Genomic DNA, 22913 nt, shown 5'->3' on the forward strand with positions numbered 1-22913 from the left:
TAGAGAGATGAGAGGTAGGGGGAGGTCTAAGGGTTGTGTTGGAGAGGTAGGGGAGGGCTACGGGTTGTGTTAGAGAGATGAGAGGTAAGGGGAGGTCTAAGGGTTGTGTTAGAGAGATGAGGGGTAGGGGGAGGCCTAAGGGTTGTGTTAGAGAGATGAGAGGTAGGGGAGGGCTAAGGGTTGTGTTGGAGAGATTAGAGGTACGGGTAAATGGCTAAGGGTTGTGTTAGAGAGATGAGAGGGAGGGGGAGGGCTAAGGGTTGTGTTAGAGAGATTTGAGGTAGGGGTAAATGGCTAAGGGTTGTGTTAGAGAGATGAGGGGTAGGGGGAGGTCTAAGGGCAGTGTTAGAGAGATGAGGGGTAGGGGGAGGGCTAAGGGTTGTGTTAGAGAGATGAGAGGTAGGGGGAGGTCTAAGGGTTGTGTTAGAGAGATGAGAGGTAGGGGAGGGCTAAGGGTTGTGTTAGAGATGAGAGGTAGGGGAGGTCTAAGGGTTGTGTTAGAGAGATGAGAGGTAGTGGGAGGTCTAAGGGTTGTGTTAGAGAGATGAGAGGTAGGGGGAGGTCTAAGGGCTGTGTTAGAGAGATGAGAGGTAGGGGGAGGTCTATGGGCTGTGTTAGAGAGATGAGAGGTAGGGGGATGTCTAAGGGCTGTGTTAGAGAGATGAGAGGTAGGGGGAGGTCTAAGGGCTGTGTTAGAGAGATGAGAGGTAGGGATAAATGGCGACGGGTTGTGTTAGAGAGATGAGGGGTAGGGGGAGGTCTAAGGGTTGTGTTGGAGAGGTAGGGGGAGGTCTAAGGGTTGTGTTGGAGAGGTAGGGGGAGGGCTATGGGTTGTGTTAGAGAGATGAGAGGTAAGGGGAGGTCTAAGGGTTGTGTTAGAGAGATGAGGGGTAGGGGGAGGCCTAAGGGTTGTGTTAGAGAGATGAGAGGTAGGGGGAGGTCTAAGGGTTGTGTTGGAGAGGTAAGGGAGGGCTACGGGTTGTGTTAGAGAGATGAGAGGTAAGGGGAGGTCTAAGGGTTGTGTTAGAGAGATGAGGGGTAGGGGGAGGCCTAAGGGTTGTGTTAGAGAGATGAGGGATAGGGGGAGGCCTAAGGGTTGTGTTAGAGAGATGAGAGGTAGGGGGAGGTCTAAGGGTTGTGTTAGAGAGATGAGAGGTAGGGGAGGGCTACGGGTTGTGTTAGAGACATGAGAGGTAGGGGTAAATGGCTAAGGGTTGTGTTAGAGAGATGAGAGGTAGGGGGAGGGCTAAGGGTTGTGTTGGAGAGATTAGAGGTAGGGTTAAATGGCTAAGGGTTGTGTTAGAGAGATGAGGGGTAGGGGGAGGTCTAAGGGTTGTGTTAAAGAGATGAGAGGTAGGGGAGGGCTAAGGGTTGTGTTAGAGAGATGAGAGGTAGGGAGAGGCCTAAGGGTTGTGTTAGAGAGATGAGAGATAGGGGGAGGTCTAAGGGTTGTGTTAGAGAGATGAGAGGAAGGGGGAGGGCTAACGGTTGTGTTAGAGAGATGAGAGGGAGGGGAGGGCTAAGGGTTGTGTTAGAGAGATGAGAGGTAGGGGGAGGTCTAAGGGTTGTGTTAGATAGATGAGAGGTAGGGGAGGGCTAAGGGGTGTGTTAGAGACATGAGAGGTAGGGGTAAATGGCTAAGGGTTGTGTTAGAGAGATGAGGGGTAGAGGGAGGTCTAAGGGTTGTGTTAGAGAGATGAGAGGTAGGGGAGGGCTAAGGGTTGTGTTAGAGAGATGAGAGGTAGGGGGAGGGCTAAGGGTTGTGTTAGAGAGATGAGAGATAGGGGGAGGTCTAAGGGTTGTGTTAGAGAGATGAGAGGTAGGGGGAGGTCTAAGGGTTGTGTTAGAGAGTTGAGAGGTAGGGGAGGGCTAAGGGTTGTGTTAGAGACATGAGAGGTAGGGGTAAATGGCTAAGGGTTGTGTTAGAGAGATGAGGGGTAGAGGGAGGTCTAAGGGTTGTGTTAGAGAGATGAGAGGTAGGGGGAGGGCTAAGGGTTGTGTTAGAGAGATGAGAGGTAGGGGAGGGCTAAGGGTTGTGTTAGAGAGATGAGAGATAGGGGGAGGTCTAAGGGTTGTGTTAGAGAGACGAGAGGTAGGGGGAGGTCTAAGGGTTGTGTTAGAGAGATGAGAGGTAGGGGAGGGCTAAGGGTTGTGTTAGAGACATGAGAGGTAGGGGTAAATGGCTAAGGGTTGTGTTAGAGAGATGAGAGGTAGGGGGAGGGCTAAGGGTTGTGTTAGAGAGATGAGAGGTAGGGGGAGGGCTAAGGGTTGTGTTAGAGAGATGAGAGATAGGGGGAGGTCTAAGGTTTGTGTTAGAGAGATGAGAGGTAGGGGGAGGTCTAAGGGTTGTGTTAGAGAGATGAGAGGTAGGGGGAGGTCTAAGGGTTGTGTTAGAGAGATGAGAGGTATGGGGAGGTCTAAGGGTTGTGTTAGAGAGATGAGAGGTAGGGGGAGGGCTAAGGGTTGTGTTAGAGAGATGAGAGGTAGGGGAGGGCTAAGGGTTGTGTTAGAGAAATGAGAGGTAGGGGAGGTCTAAGGGTTGTGTTAGAGAGATGAGAGGTAGGGGGAGGTCTAAGGGTTGTGTTAGAGAGATGAGAGGTAGGGGGAGGTCTAAGGGTTGTGTTAGAGAGATGAGAGGTAGGGGGAGGTCTAAGGGTTGTGTTAGAGAGATGAGAGGTAGGGGGAGGGCTAAGGGTTGTGTTAGAGAGATGAGAGGTAGGGGAGGGCTAAGGGTTGTGTTAGAGAGATGAGAGGTAGGGGGAGGTCTAAGGGTTGTGTTAGAGAGGTAGGGGAAGGGCTAAGGGTTGTGTTAGAGAGGTAGGGGGAGGTCTAAGGGTTGTGTTAGAGAGGTAGGGGGAGGGCTAAGGGTTGTGTTAGAGAGATGAGAGGTAGAGGTAAAGGGCTAAGGGTTGTGTTAGAGAGATGAGGGGTAGGGGGAGGTCTAAGGGTTGTGTTAGAGAGGTAGGGGGAGGGCTAAGGGTTGTGTTAGAGAGATGAGGGGTAGGGGGAGGTCTAAGGGTTGTGTTAGAGAGATGAGGGGTAGGGGCAGGTCTAAGGGTTGTGTTAGAGAGGTAGGGGGAGGTCTAAGGGTTGTGTTAGAGAGATGAGGGGTAGGGGCAGGTCTAAGGGTTGTGTTAGAGAGGTAGGGGGAGGTCTAAGGGTTGTGTTAGAGAGGTAGGGGGAGAGGGCAGTAAGTGGTCTTGCTGAGTCAGTAGAGGAGCCACAGGAGAATGAGAGGTAGCCAGTCATGAAATCACTAAACAAACAACAGCTTTGGCTTTCTAATCAGACTATACGGAGCCCTCTGGACAGACAGAGTGGGTGAGTTAGAGAGAGAGAGGGAGGAAAGGAGGGGGTAGGGATAGGGAGGAGGAAAAAGACAGTGATGATGAGGAGAAGGAAGAGGAGGGGGAGGAGGAGGTGCCTGTTAAACAGAAGGAGTAGAACCATGAAGCCATAAGATACAATTTATATTATCCGGTCAATCAAAAATACTCATCTAATACAAATCCAAATCAAAAGGACAAACATAAAAGACAAAGCTCTAACTTACTCACTTGATCTGATCACTTATCTTGCCATCCTCCTTCTTTATCCAATTCCTCTCTTCAGTCCACTTATTCTCTTTTTGCCTCTCCGCCTCCAATGTTCCCTCCCTCCTTCTCCCTCCGCCCCTCCTCTCTAATTTGAGTGTCTGTAGTGGGGCTCCATGCCTTTGTCTCAGCCAGGCTGTGGCCCAGCGGTGCGATGCCCAGGACCTAATCCCCTGGCTGAGGCTGAGAGATGGGACGGCTTAGAGGGCACACAGAGCTGAGCCTCTAGGGCTTATGAGCTGGATCTAATGCAATCATTCACTGTGCCTGACCCGCTGTCACTGAGCCCTAGCCTGGGTGACTGACATGGAACATCAGCCTCTTTCAGTTTCCTCTGCCTCTCCACTCTAGTCTTGGTGTCTGTCTCTGACTCACAGCCTTCCCTTCCTCCTTGACCCTCTGTATCTCAGAACGTGGTCCTTTGTTAGTCTTGTGTTATGTGTGCGTGTGTGTCTAGAGACTCTTCAGTGTACACACATGGGGGTGGTAAGGCTAAGCAGGCTAACAGGGCACTGGGGGTAATTGATCATAAGCCTGCTGCGAAAAACCCCATGGAGAGGGGGAGAGAGGGAACATGACAAAAACAGAACACAGTCATCTCAGCTCTTCACCATCTCTCAGGTGTGCTCCGAAAGGTCAAGTAGAAGCTCTGACGCAGATACAGTGTGTGGTGTGTGTTTGTACGTGTTGATGACATTGAATCAATGTGGAACACTGATTGGATTTGCAACGTATGGGGATTTCATATTTTTTTCACCCAATGTTTTACCTAAATTCAATGACATGGTGAAAGTTTTCACGTTGAATTGACATTAGTTGACAACTCAACCAGAATGAAATAAAAACTAGATGCTAAAATGATGTCTGTGCCCAGTTGGAAGGTATGATAAACCAGTATATTTCTGACAAAGCAGTAAAGTTGGCTAAATATACTGAACACAAATATAAATTCAACATGTAAAGTAAGTGTTGGTCTCATCTTTCATGAGCTGAAATAAAAGATCCCAGAAATGTACCATACTCACAAAAAGCGTATTTCTCTCACATTTGGTGCACAAATTTATTTACATGCCTGTTATTGAGCATTTCTCCTTTGACAAGATAATCCAGCCACCTGACAGGTGTGGCATATCAAGAACCTGATTAAACAGCATGATCATTACACCTTGTGCTGGGGACAATACATGGCGCCGCAATTTTTTTTTGTTTTGTCACACAACACAATGCCACAGATGTCTCAAGTTTTAAGGGAGTGTGCAATTGGCATGCTTACTGCAGGAATGTCCACCAGAGTTGTTGCCAGACAATTTAATGTTAATTTCTCTACCTCCTACTTTGTTTTAGAGAATTTGGCAGTATGTCCAACTGGCCTCACAACCACAGACCACGTGTAACCACGCCATCCCAGGACCTCCACATCCAGTTTCTTCACCTGCTGGATCGTCTGAGACCAGCCACCCAGACAGCTGATGAAACTGAGTATTTCTGTCTGTAATAAAGCCTTTTTGTGGGTAGAAACACATGTTGATTGGCTGCTCCCCTGCCCAATCATGTGAAATTCTTAGATTAGGGCCTAATGAATTTATTTAAATTGACGTATTTAGTTTATATGAATTATAACTCAGTAGATTGCTGAATAAAATGTATATTGCGTTCACATCTTTGTTCAGTATAAAGACTGTTAGTGCTCAGAAAAGTAAGTGAAAACCTTCAAATACATTTTAACCTTCAGATAATTTTAATAGGAGATGGAATGACACGTTATCAGTGGAGAAAGAAGCATTGTGTAAATAATGTTGGATCCTTTTTTGCGTGTAAAATATGCACATGTATAATGTGTGTCTGGACATTGAATGTGAATAGTTTTTGAGACCGGGTTATTCAGAGCAGAAAGGAGTGTTCATTTTCCAGTGCAAACCTTTACGGGGGGTGGATGTTGTGTGTGTGTGTGTGTGTGTGTGCATGTCTGTGTGTATATGTGTGGGAGTGCTGCCGTGCACATGTCTGTGTTTGAGTGTACATGTGTGGGAGTGCTGCTGTGCACATGTCTGTGTTTGCGTGTGCATGTGTGCGTGCATGCTTTCGAGCACGTGTGAGTTAGTGCAAATGTTTGTGTAGTGGATGGTGTGTATATGTAATGCCTGATCCTTGTTGTTTTAATCAGAAAATATGTACATGTATAATGTGTGTTTGGATATTGAATATGAATAGATTTTGAGACCGGGTTGTTCAAAGCAGAAAATTGTGTTCATTTTCCAGTGAATGCCATCTGTGTGGTGTATGTGTGTGTGTATGTGTGTGCATGTGCACGCTTGACTGCTTCCGTGCACATGTCTGTCTGTCTGTCTGTCTGTCTGTCTGTCTGTCTGTCTGTCTGTCTGTCTGTCTGTCTGTCTGTCTGTCTGTCTGTCTGTCTGTCTGTCTGTCTGTCTGTCTGTCTGTCTGTCTGTCTGTCTGTCTGTCTGTCTGTCTGTCTGTCTGTCTGTCTGTCTGTCTGTCTGTCTGTCTGTCTGTCTGTCTGTCTGTCTGTCTGTCTGTCTGTCTGTCTGTCTGTCTGTCTGTCTGTGAGGAGGGTGAAGGATGGTTAACAAGATGATACAGTATGAAAATGTATCCACTCACTACTGTAAGTCACTCTGGATAAGAGCCTCTGCTAAATGACTAAAATGAGAATGTAAAAGTAATTCACTGTGAAGGGGAATTGCCTGATTGGTCCACATGCCCTGAGACCTCACAGTGTTGCATAGGAAGTGGTGATTGATCTTTTCTCTCTAGCAAGAAGATGGACTGTGTCCCAAGTGGCACCCTATTCCCTATATACTACTTTTGATCAGGACCCATAAGGCTCACAGGCCCTATAGGGTTACCGGCCATTTGGGATGACATGGTCTTAGCATCGGCGTGGATGCAGGTGTTACTAAGCTCTCACCCTTTCTGTAATAACAGTATATGTCTTACTATGGTGCTATTGTTTACTTGATCAATGTTGACTTATTTACAGTGCCTTCAGTGTTTGTACCCCTTATTCCAGATTCTGTTGTGTTACAGCCTGAATTCAAAATGGATTACGCTCCTTTTTTTACTCACCCATCTACACACAAAACTCCATAATGACAAAGTGGAAAAATGTTTTTGAAAATGTTTGTACATTTATTGAAAATTAAATACAGAAATATCTCCCTTTAAGCTAGAAATGTACGTATTCATATTTCAATAATGCCACTGTATTGATACTGCTAAACCTTCAATAATATCTACAGTAGTTTGGTATGGACTTTCCCCTGTGGATCCACTGGGAACAGAATCAACACAGCATCCATCATCGACTTTGAACTGTGAAACGCTCCATGTTCAGGCTGTGTATTCTCTCTTTCATGCCAAGCCACAAGTTTCTGGCAATGGACAAAAGTTAACAGAGAAATAAATGAATTATTGAGTGTAGCAGGAAAAACGAGGGCTTTTCTATGAGGAACTTCTAACCATTTAACCTAAGTAATTATTTGGCTTCTCTTCCTAATGGAGGCCCTAGGTGTAGTCCAAAATGACTCTATATTCCCTACATAGTGCACTACTTTTTACCAGAGCCCATTGGGTGCTGTTGAAGTAATCTAGGGAATAGGTTGTCATTTGGGACAAAGCCCTTAATATGCTAAGTAAATCAGGGTGTGCTTGAGAGGCTTTAAAGGATTCAGTGCTGGAGACATATCAAGCTGAGGGAGGACTGATTCATCACACAAAAACATGCATGCGTATGCACGTACACACACATGAAGGAAATCATGCACACACACATGCAGTCACACACACATAGGCGTGCAGGCAGGCAGGCACAAACACACACACATAGGCGTGCAGGCAGGCAGGCACAAACACACCCACAGAACTGCAGGCACAAACACACACACAGAACTGCAGGCAGCAACAGATACATACACAAGCGCGCCAGCATGCAAAAATGCACACACACATTTGACTGATTTTGCAACAGAGAATGAAAGCATCAAGCTGGTGGAGAGAGAAAGGAGAAGAAGGGTGACAATGGGCAGGAAAGAATACACAGTCAGGGACGTACACAGAGGGAAGGAATACACAGTCAGGGACGTACACAGAGGGAAGGAATACACAGTCAGGGACGTACACAGAGGGAAGGAATACACAGTCAGGGACGTACACAGAGGGAAGGAATACACAGTCAGGGACGTACACAGAGGGAAGGAATACACAGTCAGGGACGTACACAGAGGGAAGGAATACACAGTCAGGGACGTACACAGAGGGAAAGAATACACAGTCAGGGACGTACACAGAGGGAAAGAATACACAGTCAGGGACGTACACAGAGGGATAGAATACACAGTCAGGGACGTACACAGAGGGAAGGAATACACAGTCAGGGACGTACACAGAGGGAAGGAATACACAATCAGGGACGTACACAGAGGGAAGGAATACACAGTCAGGGACGTACACAGAGGGATAGAATACACAGTCAGGGACATACACAGAGGGATAGAATACACAGTCAGGGACGTACACAGAGGGAAGGAATACACAGTCAGGTACGTACACAAAGGGAAGGAATACACAGTCAGGGACGTACACAGAGGGATAGAATACACAGTCAGGCACGTACACAGAGGGAAAGAATACACAGTCAGGGACGTACGCAGAGGGAAAGAATACACAGTCAGGGACGTACACAGAGGGATAGAATACACAGTCAGGGACGTACACAGAGGGAAGGAATACACAGTCAGGGACGTACACAAAGGGAAGGAATACACAGTCAGGGACGTACACAGAGGGATAGAATACACAGTCAGGGACGTACACAGAGGGAAAGAATACACAGTCAGGGACGTACACAGAGGGATAGAATACACAGTCAGGGACGTACACAGAGGGATAGAATACACAGTCAGGGACGTACACAGAGGGATAGAATACACAGTCAGGGACGTACACAGAGGGATAGAATACACAGTCAGGGACGTACACAGAGGGATAGAATACACAGTCAGGGACGTACACAGAGGGATAGAATAAACAGTCAGGGACGTACACAGAGGGATAGAATACACAGTCAGAGACGTACACAGAGGGATAGAATACACAGTCAGGGACGTACACAGAGGGAAAGAATACACAGTCAGGGACGTACACAGAGGGATAGAATACACAGTCAGGGACGTACACAGAGGGATAGAATACACAGTCAGGGACGTACACAGAGGGATAGAATACACAGTCAGGGACGTACACAGAGGGATAGAATACACAGCCAGGGACGTACACAGAGGGAAAGAATACACAGTCAGGGACGTACACAAAGGGAAAAAATACACAGTCAGGGACTGATAGAGGAATTCTAAATTCCTTTATGTTTTAATTGCCAAAACCAATTTCGCACTCGTTTCTAATTCATTAATGATGTGTAAGTTCATTAATTATGCATGAAGTAGATCGAGACCAGTCTTAAAAGCCAGGTAAGAGTGTTTAATTCCAGAGAGTACTCAATGCTTACACACATTTCCACAGGCTATAAACTGAACATGACATCATCAGTTTCCCACCCTCTCTCCGATTCTCACAAGGACCCATTGTTTTAGGAATGGAACATTTCCCAGACATTTCTTATCTGTCTGAAAAGCCATATAGCATCACTCCCCTTTTGACTTCCCAAGACACAGACAATTAATTCACTCTGCTTACATTTTCAGTAACAGCTTAACCAATAACTTTTACTTTTCATACCATAACATAATAGTATTAGAATAAATGGTTCTAATCAATAATGTATACATAATTAATCATCTTAACTACAATTTCCTCTAACAGGGACGTACACAGAGGGATAGAATACACAGTCAGGGACGTACACAGAGGGATAGAATACACAGTCAGGGACGTACACAGAGGGATAGAATACACAGTCAGGGACGTACACAGAGGGATAGAATACACAGTCAGGGACGTACACAGAGGGAAAGAATACACAGTCAGGGACGTACACAGAGGGATAGAATACACAGTCAGGGACGTACACAGAGGGATAGAATACACAGTCAGGGACGTACACAGAGGGAAAGAATACACAGTCAGGGACGTACACAGAGGGAAAGAATACACAGTCAGGGACGTACACAGAGGGAAAGAATACACAGTCAGGGACGTACACAGAGGGAGAGTAAGAAACCAATAAGGATGACACGTTTGGAAATAATGTTTTGGGCTTTGTGTTCCCTTCTGTACCATGTCTGTAAATACTATGGAGAGGCAACAGCATGCTTCAAATGAAAGAAGAAGAAGAGTCGGTGTGAGTCGGTGTGTGTGTGTATTTCCCCCGCTACCCATTCAGGAGCTGTTAGTGAATGCTATTGCTGTGCAAGCATGGGGTATGTTCACTCTACCAAGTGTTCTCCACATTGCAATTGTTTGCAAGCATACAGAGAATGCAGCAGTGACATGTCTTAAGGCAAGGGTTTACGGGAAGGGTTTACGTTGAAGACTATTCAACGTCAAGTCATTGTTCGTCAGGGATCACTGGGAATTGATTGAGTTCGTTACCAAATGTCCAATGACCGTAAATGAAAAGAGGACAATTGCAGCTTTCTTTGCATCCTGTATTCTTTGCAGGAAATTGTTCAGAGACGTTGATAGTTCTGCCTTTGTTCAGCAGGGACCTTTGGAAATGACTTCCTCTTTGGATAGGTTAAAGTTCAATGGTACACAAGAGTTCTGACTGACTGACAGACTAACTGACAGAATGATTGACGGATTGACTGACTGACTTACTGAAACTCCCACAGGCCACAGGAGAACACAGGCAGGGAAATAGAGTTTGTGTACCTCATCTATTTTTTATCACTCTCGGTTTTACTCTCTCCCTCGCTCTCAATTTTCAGTTTTCAACTCTCTCCCTCCTTTCTCCCCTATACATCCCCTCATTCCATTTTCTAAGTCTGGAACCCAGGCACTTCTGATAAAAAAAACATTCTCCTCAACCACTCATCATGCAAAACTACTGCAACTCAATTACATGTGGAGCTATATGTCTGTGACCTATCAAACAAATGTACACCTCTCCTGACGCCTCTATAGGCTATGGACTGTTTATTTTAATAAGACACTATATCACGTTTCAGGTATGACCCAGATGTAGACAGTGTTGAAGTAACAAACATGTATTACTAGTACAGGGGCAGGCAAAATGACAGGTCAAGGGCAGGCAGAGGTCAGTAATTCAGATAGGGTTCAAACGGTCCAGAACGGCAGGCAGTCTCAGGGACAGAGCAGGCAGGCAGTCTCGGTGACAGAGCAGGCAGGCAGTCTCAGGGACAGAGCAGGCAGGCAGTCTCAGGGACAGAGCAGGCAGGCAGTCTCAGGGACAGAGCAGGCAAGGGTCAATAATCCAGTGTGGTGTGACAAGGTACAGAATGGCAGGCAGTCTCAGGGACAGAGCAGGCAGGCAGTCTCAGGGACAGAGCAGGCAGGCAGTCTCAGGGACAGAGCAGGCAAGGGTCAATAATCCAGTGTGGTATGGCAAGGTACAGAATGGCAGGCAGTCTCAGGGACAGAGCAGGCAAGGGTCAATAATCCAGTGTGGTGTGACAAGGTACAGAATGGCAGGCAGTCTCAGGGACAGAGCAGGCAGGCAGTCTCAGGGACAGAGCAGGCAGGCAGTCTCAGGGACAGAGCAGGCAAGGGTCAATAATCCAGTGTGGTATGGCAAGGTACAGAACGGCAGGCAGTCTCAGGGACAGAGCAGGCAGGCAGTCTCAGGGACAGAGCAGGCAGGCAGTCTCAGGGACAGAGCAGGCAAGGGTCAATAATCCAGTGTGGTGTGACAAGGTACAGAATGGCAGGCAGTCTCAGGGACAGAGCAGGCAAGGGTCAATAATCCAGTGTGGTGTGACAAGGTACAGAATGGCAGGCAGTCTCAGGGACAGAGCAGGCAGGCAGTCTCAGGGACAGAGCAGGCAAGGGTCAATAATCCAGTGTGGTATGGCAAGGTACAGAACGGCAGGCAGTCTCAGGGACAGAGCAGGCAAGGGTCAATAATCCAGTGTGGTATGGCAAGGTACAGAACGGCAGGCAGTCTCAGGGACAGAGCAGACAGGGGGTCAATAATCCAGTGTGGTGTGACAAGGTACAGAGGGGGTCAAAACTGGGAAAAACTAGAAAACAGCAACTAGAACAGAGAGGAGCAAGGGGAAAACTGCTGGTAGGTTTCACGAAACAAAATGAACTGGCAACAGACAAACAGAGAACACAGGTAGAAATACACTGGGGATAATGAGGAAGATTGGCGACACCTGGAGGGGGGGTGGAGACAATCACAAAGACAGGTGAAACAGTTCAGGGTGTGACACACTATCAGTATACAATCAGGTGTTCTATATGATACAGTAAACAGACAGATAAACATGACACACAGTGTCAAAGTTAGCACACACACATGCACTCACACTCTCTCTCTCTCACACACACACACTCTCTCTCACACACACAGGCACACAGTTACCGCTAATCACTTCTGTGCCCAGAGGGAGAAACGTTGATCTTCCGAATTCTGTCTCCTGTTTCTGTCTTCACAGATGATTAAACATGTTCATAGAGTTTTAACAGGCCTCATTAAGCAACAGGCTCCATGACAAGTGTTTGTTTTCATCACTATTAATACTGTATGCTTTCATTGGCTTTGTGCTTGAACAAGAATTCCATCAAAGTGCTGTTAATCAAGCCAGGAGCATTCAGTACAACATGGCACATTTAAAACATTTAAAAGAAGGTACAGTACTGTACTGTAGGAGGAGTGCAGCTGTTTGAAGTCACTATATGCTTATCTAAATCTTGAAAAGAGGATGAGAAGCGTAATGAAGCACCGTTCATCCTAGATGGTTAGTGACTGGCAGACATGTGGGCCGAGAGTGACAGCAGATTGTTGATGAGAAGAGAAGGAAAATACATATTTGAGAAAGGAGAGAGAGAGACAGAGCGACAGAGAGAGAGACAGAGAGAGAGACGCAGAGAAACAGAGAAACAGACAGAGCGAGAGACATAGACACAGACAGGCAGACAGACAGAGACAGAGATAGAAACAGACAGAGAGAGACGGACAGAGAGTGAGAGACAGAGAGAGAGTGGTTTGATGGTGGGAATAGTGGGGTCAATGTCGCTCTGTCAATCATCGGTAAACTCACATTCTCACTGCAAGAAAACCAAGAGCTTCCATTTGATTGACTATCCCCATGAGAGATGGGAGGGAATGGACACACGCGCACACACTCCACACACACACACTTCCTGTCGACTGTTCCTTCCTCATTATCCTCCTACTCCCAGGGGCAGAAAGGAAAGAGGGAAAACACTTAGCTTTGGAGCAGATAGAAGAGAGAGGGATGAAAGGTTAAGGAGAAGACAATGGGGGTTTGAGAAGGAGAAAAGGAGTAACAGTAAGGTTGGTTTCACCAGCTATGGAAATAAAAAGGATTAGGATTAGATTCTCTCTCAATTCTATTCAATTCAAAGGGCGTTATTGGCATGGGAAACGTTTACTTTGCCAAAGCATGTGAAACAAATAATATAAAATGAACATTAAACATTACTTTCTCTCTCTCTCTCTCTCTCTCTCTCTCTGTATAGCGCGTGCTATACATTGACAACCATAGAGAGAGAGAGGTGGAAAGAATTAGAAACAAATTCAACTTTGATAAACTCCCATATCTATTTGGTGAAATACCAGTGTGCAATCACAGCAGCACGATGTGTTACCTGTTGCCACAAGAAAGGGGCAACCAGTGAAGATTTAAACACCGTTGGCAATACAACCCATACTTATTTATTTCCCCTTTTGTACTTTAACCATTTGCACATTATTACAACACTGTATGTAGACATAATATGACATTTTATTCCTTTGGAACTTGTGTGTAATGTTTACTGTTTTTTATTGTTTATTTCACTTGTTTTTGTTTATCTATTTCACTTGCTTAGGCAATGTAAACATATGTTTCCCATGCTAATAAAGCCCCTTGAAAACTAGTATCTGAAGTCAAATATCTACTGTTTGCTGGTGATCTGGTGCTTCTGTCCCCAACCAAGGAGGGCCTACAGCAGCACCTAGATCTTCTGCACAGATTCTGTCAGACCTGGGCCCTGACAGTAAATCTCAGTAAGACAAAAATAATGGTGTTCCAAAAAAGGTCAAACTGCCAGGACCACAAATACAAATTCCATCCTGACACCGTTGCCATAGAACACACAAAAAACGATGCATATCTCGGCCTAAACATCGGCGCCACAGGTAACTTCCACAAAGCTATGAACGAAGAAGGGCCTTCTATGCCATCAAAAAGAACATAAATTGAGACTCTGCATTCATAATTCTGCAAAAATATCCTCAGCGTAAAAAGTAAAATAACAAATAATTAATGGAGAGCAGAATTAGGCTGATAGCAGCCAATTATCAAAATCCAGAAAAGAGCTGTTCAATTTTACAAACACCTAAAAGGAAGCTTTTCCCAAACTTTCCATAACAAAGCCATCACCTAAAGCAAACTGAACCTGGAGAAGAGCCCCCAAAGCAAGATGGTTCTGGGGCTCTGTTCACAAACACTAACAGTCCCCACAGAGCCCCAGGACAGCAACACATTTAGACCTAACCAAATCATCAGAAAACAAAAAGATAATTACTTGACACATTGGAAAGAATTAACAAATAATCTGAGCAAACAAGAATGCTATTTGGCCCTAAACAGAGAGTACACAGTGGCAGAATATCTGACCCAGAATTAAGGAAATCTTTGACTATTTACAGACTCGAAATGTGGTGGAAACTGAGCTGCACTTCCTAACCTCCGGCCAAATGTATGACCATATTATAGACACATATTTCCCTCAAATTACATAGACCCACAAAGATTTTGAAAACAAACCCAATTTTGATAAACTCCCATATCTATTGGGTGAAATAACACAGTGTTCCATCACAGCAGCAAGATGTGACCTGTTGACACAAGAAAAGGGCAACCGGTGAAGAATAAGACACCATTGTAAATACAACCTATATTTATGTTTATTTATTTTCCTTTTTGTGCTTTGGCTATTTACACATCATTACAAGACTGTATATAGACATAATATGACATTTGAAATGTCTTTATTCCTTTGGAACATTTCCGAGTGTAATGTTAACTGTTATTTATTAATTTATTGTTTATTTAACTTTTGTTTATTATCTACTTCACTTGCTTTGCCAATGTAAACATATGTTTTCCATGCCAATAATAACCCTTAAATTGAAATTGAATTGGCAGAGAGAGATGGGGGGGGTAAGTGAGAGGGGATGGTTCCAGTCATCCTGACGATCAGCTATCAGACTCACTGATGAAGGTTTCTGTACTGTCAGGAAATAAACCTAGAGTTTGCAGGGCTGAAAGATGATAGCAAACACAATATCCTGTTAGCACCTCACATGGACCAGTTTCTCGATCAGTGTGTGTGCGTGCATGTATTCATGCGTGGTGCTTTCATGTGTTCATGTGTTCATGCGTGGTGCTTTCATGCTTTCATGCGTTGATGTGTTCATGCATTCATGCGTGGTGCTTTCATGCTTTCATGCGTTGATGTGTTCATGCATTCATGCGTGGTGCTTTCATGTGTTCATGTGTTCATGCGTGGTGCTTTCATGCTTTCATGCGTTGATGTGTTCATGCATTCATGCGTGGTGCTTTCATGCGTTGATGTGTTCATGCATTCATGCGTGGTGCTTTCATGTGTTCATGCATTCATGCGTGGTGCTTTCATGCGTCCATGTGTTCATGCATTCATGCGTGGTGCTTTCATGCGTTCATGTGTTCATGCATTCATGCGTGGTGCTTTCATGCGGTCATGTGTTCATGCATTCATGCGTGGTGCTTTCATGCGTTCATGTGTTCATGTTTTCATGCATGGTGCATGTGTGGTATTGATCCTCAGCAGGACTATTATATTCCCCAGTGGCAAATAAACAGAGAAATGACTGTCAGTCAAACACAGAGTAGGGGGCCCTGTCCCAATACTGTAAATTGGAATTGCAACTAGGAACACTTCACAAAACCTTTAAAAGATAACCTGGATATAATGAGAGAATGGAAAAGAGAGACAGAGAGAGTATATTATCTACCTCAATTGCTTTGGCAATGTTAACACATGTTTCCCATGCCAATAAAGCTCCTTGAATTGAATTGAGAGAGAGAGAGAGAGAGAGAGAGAGAGAGAGAGAGAGAGAGAGAGAGAGAGAGAGAGAGAGAGAGAGAGAGAGAGAGAGAGAGAGGGAGAGATACAGAGACATAGACACAGTGAGAGACAGAGAGAGAGGAGAGACAGAGAGAGAGCGAGACAGAGGGAGAGAGAGGGAGATAACCCTGTATTGAATAATAACAATAATAAGAAGAATAACATCTGCATAGTAAATAGTGACTTACTTATTATTAGTATTATTGTTATTACTATTATTGTTATTTCTATTATTATTGTTGTTTATCATTCCAAATAGTAATGGTATGGGTAGTAGGGTGATGGTAATGATAGCAGTTTAATGATGGTGTTGGTGGTAGTAGTAATAATGATGGTAGTTGTACTGATGTAATGGTGAAGATGACAGTTATTTAGTTATAAGTTAGTTATAGTTTCATTTTCCATGTTTAGCTTTTTATATTTATTACATTTCTAGACTGTTTTGTTTTTGTATTTAATGTTGTATTACTATTTACTAACATTTTATATTATTATATGCTATTGTTTATCATTTTATTACAATGTATATTGAACACATTGTTGCTTTGGCAATATTGACACAGTGTTTTTAATACCAATAAAGCAGCTTGAATTTGTATCTGATAAAGAGAAAGATATAGAACTGAGCTCTATTCCTGCAGCATTATTTGTTCATAATTAACTACATATCTCATTATTCTACAAGGTTCTTATTGCATAGGAATCAAAAGGATGCAAGTGCTTGGAGGAAAGGATACATTTTGATTAGACATTTATGCAGGTAACTATTTATCATGTTTGAGGAAATTGGAGTCAAGCGCAGATTTGAGCATAACATTGCCTAGTTGTATTTGACATTTACGTTTGGCCTTTACATTGTGCTGTTGTCTAGAAATCAAAGTCAGGACACGCGTATAGATACAGTATAGAGGAAATCAAAGCCAGGACACACGTATAGATATAGAGGAAATCAAAGCCAGGACACACGTATAGATATAGAGGAAATCAAAGCCAGGACACACATATAGATACAGTATTAGAGGAAATCAAAGCCAGGACACACGTATAGATATAGAGGAAATCAAAGCCAGGACACACGTATAGATATAGAGGAAATCAAAGCCAGGACACACGTATAGATATAGAGGAAATCAAAGCCAGGACACACGTATAGATATAGAGGAAATCAAATCCAGGACACACATATAGATACAGTATTAGAGGAAATCAAAGCCAGGACACACGTATAGATACAGTATAGAGGAAATCAAAGCCAGGACACACGTATAGATACAGTATAGAGGAAATCAAAGCCAGGACACACGTATAGATACAGAATAGAGGAAATCAAAGCCAGGACACACGTATAGATACAGAATAGAGGAAATCAAAGCCAGGACACACGTATAGATATAGAGGAAATCAAAGCCAGGACACACATATAGATATAGAGGAAATCAAAGCCAGGACACACGTATAGATACAGAATAGAGGAAATCAAAGCCAGGACACACGTATAGATATAGAGGAAATCAAAGCCAGGACACACGTATAGATATAGAGGAAATCAAAGCCAGGACACACATATAGATATAGAGGAAATCAAATCCAGGACACACGTATAGATACAGTATAGAGGAAATCAAAGCCAGGACACACGTATAGATACAGAATAGAGGAAATCAAAGCCAGGACACACGTATAGATATAGAGGAAATCAAAGCCAGGACACACATATAGATATAGAGGAAATCAAATACAGGACACACGTATAGATACAGTATTAGAGGAAATCAAAGCTAGGACACACGTATAGATACAGTATAGAAGAAATCAAAGCCAGGACAAACGTATAGATACAGTATAGAGGAAATCAAAGCCAGGACACACGTATAGATACACTATAGAGGAAATCAAAGCCAGGACACACGTATAGATACAGTATTAGAGGAAATCAAAGCCAGGACACACGTATAGATATAGAGGAAATCAAAGCCAGGACACACGTATAGATATAGAGGAAATCAAATCCAGGACACACGTATAGATATAGAGGAAATCAAAGCCAGGACACACGTATAGATATAGAGGAAATCAAATCCAGGACACACGTATAGATACAGTATTAGAGGAAATCAAAGCCAGGACACACGTATAGATACAGTATAGAGGAAATCAAAGCCAGGACACACGTATAGATATAGAGGAAATCAAAGCCAGGACACACGTATAGATATAGAGGAAATCAAATCCAGGACACACGTATAGATACAGTATTAGAGGAAATCAAAGCCAGGACACACGTATAGATACAGTATAGAGGAAATCAAAGCCAGGACACACGTATAGATATAGAGGAAATCAAAGCCAGGACACACGTATAGATATAGAGGAAATCAAAGCCAGGACACACGTATAGATACAGTATTAGAGGAAATCAAAGCCAGGACACACATATAGATATAGAGGAAATCAAAGCCAGGACACACGTATAGATACAGTATTAGAGGAAATCAAAGCCAGAACACACGTATAGATATAGAGGAAATCAAAGCCAGGACACACGTATAGATACAGTATTAGAGGAAATCAAAGCCAGAACACACGTATAGATATAGAGGAAATCAAAGCCAGGACACACGTATAGATACAGTATTAGAGGAAATCAAAGCCAGGACACACGTATAGATACAGTATAGGGGAAATCAAAGCCAGGACACACGTATAGATACAGTATTAGAGGAAATCAAAGCCAGGACACACGTATAGATACAGTATTAGAGGAAATCAAAGCCAGGACACACGTATAGATACAGTATTAGAGGAAATCAAAGCCAGGACACACGTATAGATACAGTATTAGAGGAAATCAAAGCCAGGACACACGTATAGATACAGTATAGAGGAAATCAAAGCCAGGACACACGTATAGATACAGTATTAGAGGAAATCAAAGCCAGGACACACGTATAGATACAGTATAGAGGAAATCAAAGCCAGGACACACGTATAGATATAGAGGAAATCAAAGCCAGGACACACGTATAGATATAGAGGAAATCAAATACAGGACACACGTATAGATACAGTATTAGAAGAAATCAAAGCTAGGACACACGTATAGATACAGTATAGAGGAAATCAAAGCCAGGACACACGTATAGATACAGTATAGAGGAAATCAAAGCCAGGACACACGTATAGATACAGTATTAGAGGAAATCAAAGCCAGGACACACGTATAGATATAGAGGAAATCAAAGCCAGGACACACGTATAGATATAGAGGAAATCAAATCCAGGACACACGTATAGATATAGAGGAAATCAAAGCCAGGACACACGTATAGATATAGAGGAAATCAAATCCAGGACACACGTATAGATACAGTATTAGAGGAAATCAAAGCCAGGACACACGTATAGATACAGTATAGAGGAAATCAAAGCCAGGACACACGTATAGATATAGAGGAAATCAAAGCCAGGACACACGTATAGATAAAGAGGAAATCAAATCCAGGACACACGTATAGATACAGTATTAGAGGAAATCAAAGCCAGGACACACGTATAGATACAGTATAGAGGAAATCAAAGCCAGGACACACGTATAGATATAGAGGAAATCAAAGCCAGGACACACGTATAGATATAGAGGAAATCAAAGCCAGGACACACGTATAGATACAGTATTAGAGGAAATCAAAGCCAGGACACACGTATAGATACAGTATAGAGGAAATCAAAGCCAGGACACACGTATAGATACAGTATTAGAGGAAATCAAAGCCAGGACACACGTATAGATACAGTATAGAGGAAATCAAAGCCAGGACACACGTGTAGATACAGTATTAGAGGAAATCAAAGCCAGGACACACGTATAGATACAGTATAGAGGAAATCAAAGCCAGGACAGATGTAGAGATACAGTGGGGCAAAAAAATATTTAGTCAGCCACCAATTGTGCAACTTTTGTCATTGACCAACTACTTATTTTTCACCATAATTTGCAAATACATTCATAAAAAATCCTACAATGTTATTTTCTGGATTTTTTTTCTTATTTTGTCTGTCATAGTTGAAGTGTACCTGATGATGAAAATTACAGTCCTCTCTCATCTTTTTAAGTGGGAGAACTTGCACAATTGGTGGCTGACTAAATACTTTTTTGCCCCACTGTATAAAGGAAATCAGTGTGTGTGTGTGTGTGTGTGTGTGTGTGTGTGTGTGTGTGTGTGTGTGTGTGTGTGTGTGTGTGTGTGTGTGTGTGTGTGTGTGTGTGTGTGTGTGTGTGTGTGTGTGTGTGTGTGTGTGTGTGTGTGTGTGTGTGTGTGTGTGCGTGCGTGTGTGTGTGTGTGTGTATGTAATTTATCCTTGCAGAAGCAAAAGTCGCACCCCTGTATTATCAGCAGAGGGATATGAAGGTCACAGGGTCCCAGTCATGTAGAGACAGACAGTTTTATGAGTCTAGCAGACTGGACACACATACACACATGAGGGAGAAAATATACCTGCATGCTGTCACAAAAAGAGAAGGACAGTCAACGGAAGACAATATCCACAGAAAGAAGAATAGATAGTTTTTTAAGTGTGACATATTAAGTGACGATCGATATGTTAGCCTGGCATAATATAAACAAATGATGATGGATGATTTACACTCCAATGGGTTTGAGAGGTTAATAGGTTAATAAAGGAATCCTAGCGAGGTCAATAGATTGTGTGTGTGTGTGTGTGTGTGTGTGTGTGTGTGTGTGTGTGTGTGTGTGTGTGTGTGTGTGTGTGTGTGTGTGTGTGTGTGTGTGTGTGTGTGTGTGTGTGTGTGTGTGTGTGTGTGTGTGTGTGTGTGTGTGTGTGTGTGTGTGTGTGTGTGTGTGTGTGTCTGAAAGGTGTCTCATATGCTTACCTTTCGTAGTTAGAGATGGCCAATTAACCTTTTCCTATTATAATGGTTATGTGTTGGTGGCTGGAATGATTTTCACACACTCATATCTTTACTCATTGGACCTTTTAAAACAAATTCACATAGAATTATACCTAACAGGAGGTGATTGAGGGTTTACTGGAAAATGTAACTTTTTAAGTAAGTTTACAATAATAATTAAAGAAAGTGAAATGTAAAATTGCTACACACAAATTGATTACATTTTGCTACAATAAAGAAACAATGAAAGGGGACAACTGCTGTGTATGTTGTAGATGGTTTTCATAAAGCAATTGATCAACATATAAATTAATTCAAATGGAAATGAAGGGAACAATCAAATTATTGTATGACCATATTTAGACATGGCTGGCCATATATTTCTGAAAACGTTTCACAGACCTGGAGTAAGACACCGAAGAGGATGGCTGACTTTTTACATGCTCCTTACCAACTGTGCTATTTTATAAGTTTTCTTGCGTTGTTTGTAACTTAAAAAAAAACGTATAATGTACATAATGTTGCTACTACCATCTCTTATGACAGAAAATAACTTCTAGACATCAGAACGGCGATTAATCACCACAAACTGGAAGAAGCTTTTTCATTTAACGAGTCCCACGAGAAGGATATACTGCTTTCCCGGGAACAAGCCCAAATCCACTTCATTTGCGTGAAGAAAAGACGGAGGAAAAGGGGGCGCAGTTCGGGCTGCCTTCAGAGAATCTGTATGTGAGCAAGTAAACTCCCACTGCCATCTGTTTTATTGGCTAACATGCAAACATTTGAAGATAAAATTGATGACCTATGATTATGATTATTCTATCAACAGGCAAACTTAAATCAGTTTTACAAAATGTTTACCGGCATGTCACATGTGCAACCAAAGGAAGAAAAAAAACTACTGGTCAAAAGTTTTAGAATACCTACTCATTCAAGGGTTTTTCTTTATCTTTTACTATTTTCAACATTGTAGAATAATAGTGAAGACATTAAAACATTAATGAAGACATTAATCCAAGATGGCGTAGCAGTCAGACATCTTTGTCTTTGTCCTGTCGTGTCCCTTGTATATATATTTTTATTCGCATATCTTTTTAAAATATTTTCCTAAACCTCAACTTCTAAATACTCTCCTGCAATCCACCTCACCCAATGTGGCGTGGATCTATTTTTTTCTCTAAAGTATTTCTATTTACTTCAGATCAGGAATCCCTCAACTGAAGCTAGCCAGCTACCTACCAGCTACCAGTCAGCAAACCACTGCTAGCGGTCATCAGCTAACCTTTAGCTCGGAAAGCTCTCGTACAACGTGACTCAAACCAGAGCATAACGGACCTATTTTTTTTCTCACCATATCCCTGGATTCCTACCGCAAACTCTGAACATTTTCATCTGGATTTTCGAAACTAGCTAACCACAATCCCGGGTGACTACTCCTGGCCAGTGTCTCCATCCCGGAGCAAGCACCAATTAGCCTGAAGCTAGCCTGGCTAGGGCTCCTGGGCTACCACCGAAGCCCACTCATGGACTACAATATCCGGACCCCATCTAATGCCGGTACGGGGCACGGAACCCCGCCGATCCTCTACGACTGGATTACCGACATATTCTACCCGAGGATTCCAACAGGCCCCTCAGGCACGATGTCCTTTGAAGGCCTATTCTGCTAACCGTGGCCTGCTAGCTACCTAGAGCTACTTGTAACCCTACTAATCCACGACTGGTCTTTTTATTTAATTTAAATTTTATTTCACCTTTATTTAACCAGGTAGGCTAGTTGAGAACAGGTTCTCATTTGCAACTGCGACCTGGCCAAGATAAAGCATAGCAGTGTGAACAGACAACACAGAGTTACACATGGAGTAAACAATTAAAAAGTCAATAACACAGAGAAAAAAAGGGGAGTCTATATACAATGTGTGCAAAAGGCATGAGGAGGTAGGCGAATAATTACAATATTGCAGATTAACACTGGAGTGATAAATGATCAGATGATCATGTACAGGTAGAGATATTGGTGTGCAAAAGAGCAGAAAAGTAAATAAATAAAAACTGTGGGGATGAGGTAGGTGAAAATGGGTGTGCTATTTACCAATAGATTATGTACAGCTGTAGCGATCGGTTAGCTG

The sequence above is a fragment of the Oncorhynchus gorbuscha genome, linkage group LG24 (genome assembly GCF_021184085.1).
Source record: "Oncorhynchus gorbuscha isolate QuinsamMale2020 ecotype Even-year linkage group LG24, OgorEven_v1.0, whole genome shotgun sequence".
NCBI classification, from domain to species: Eukaryota; Metazoa; Chordata; class Actinopteri; order Salmoniformes; family Salmonidae; genus Oncorhynchus; species Oncorhynchus gorbuscha.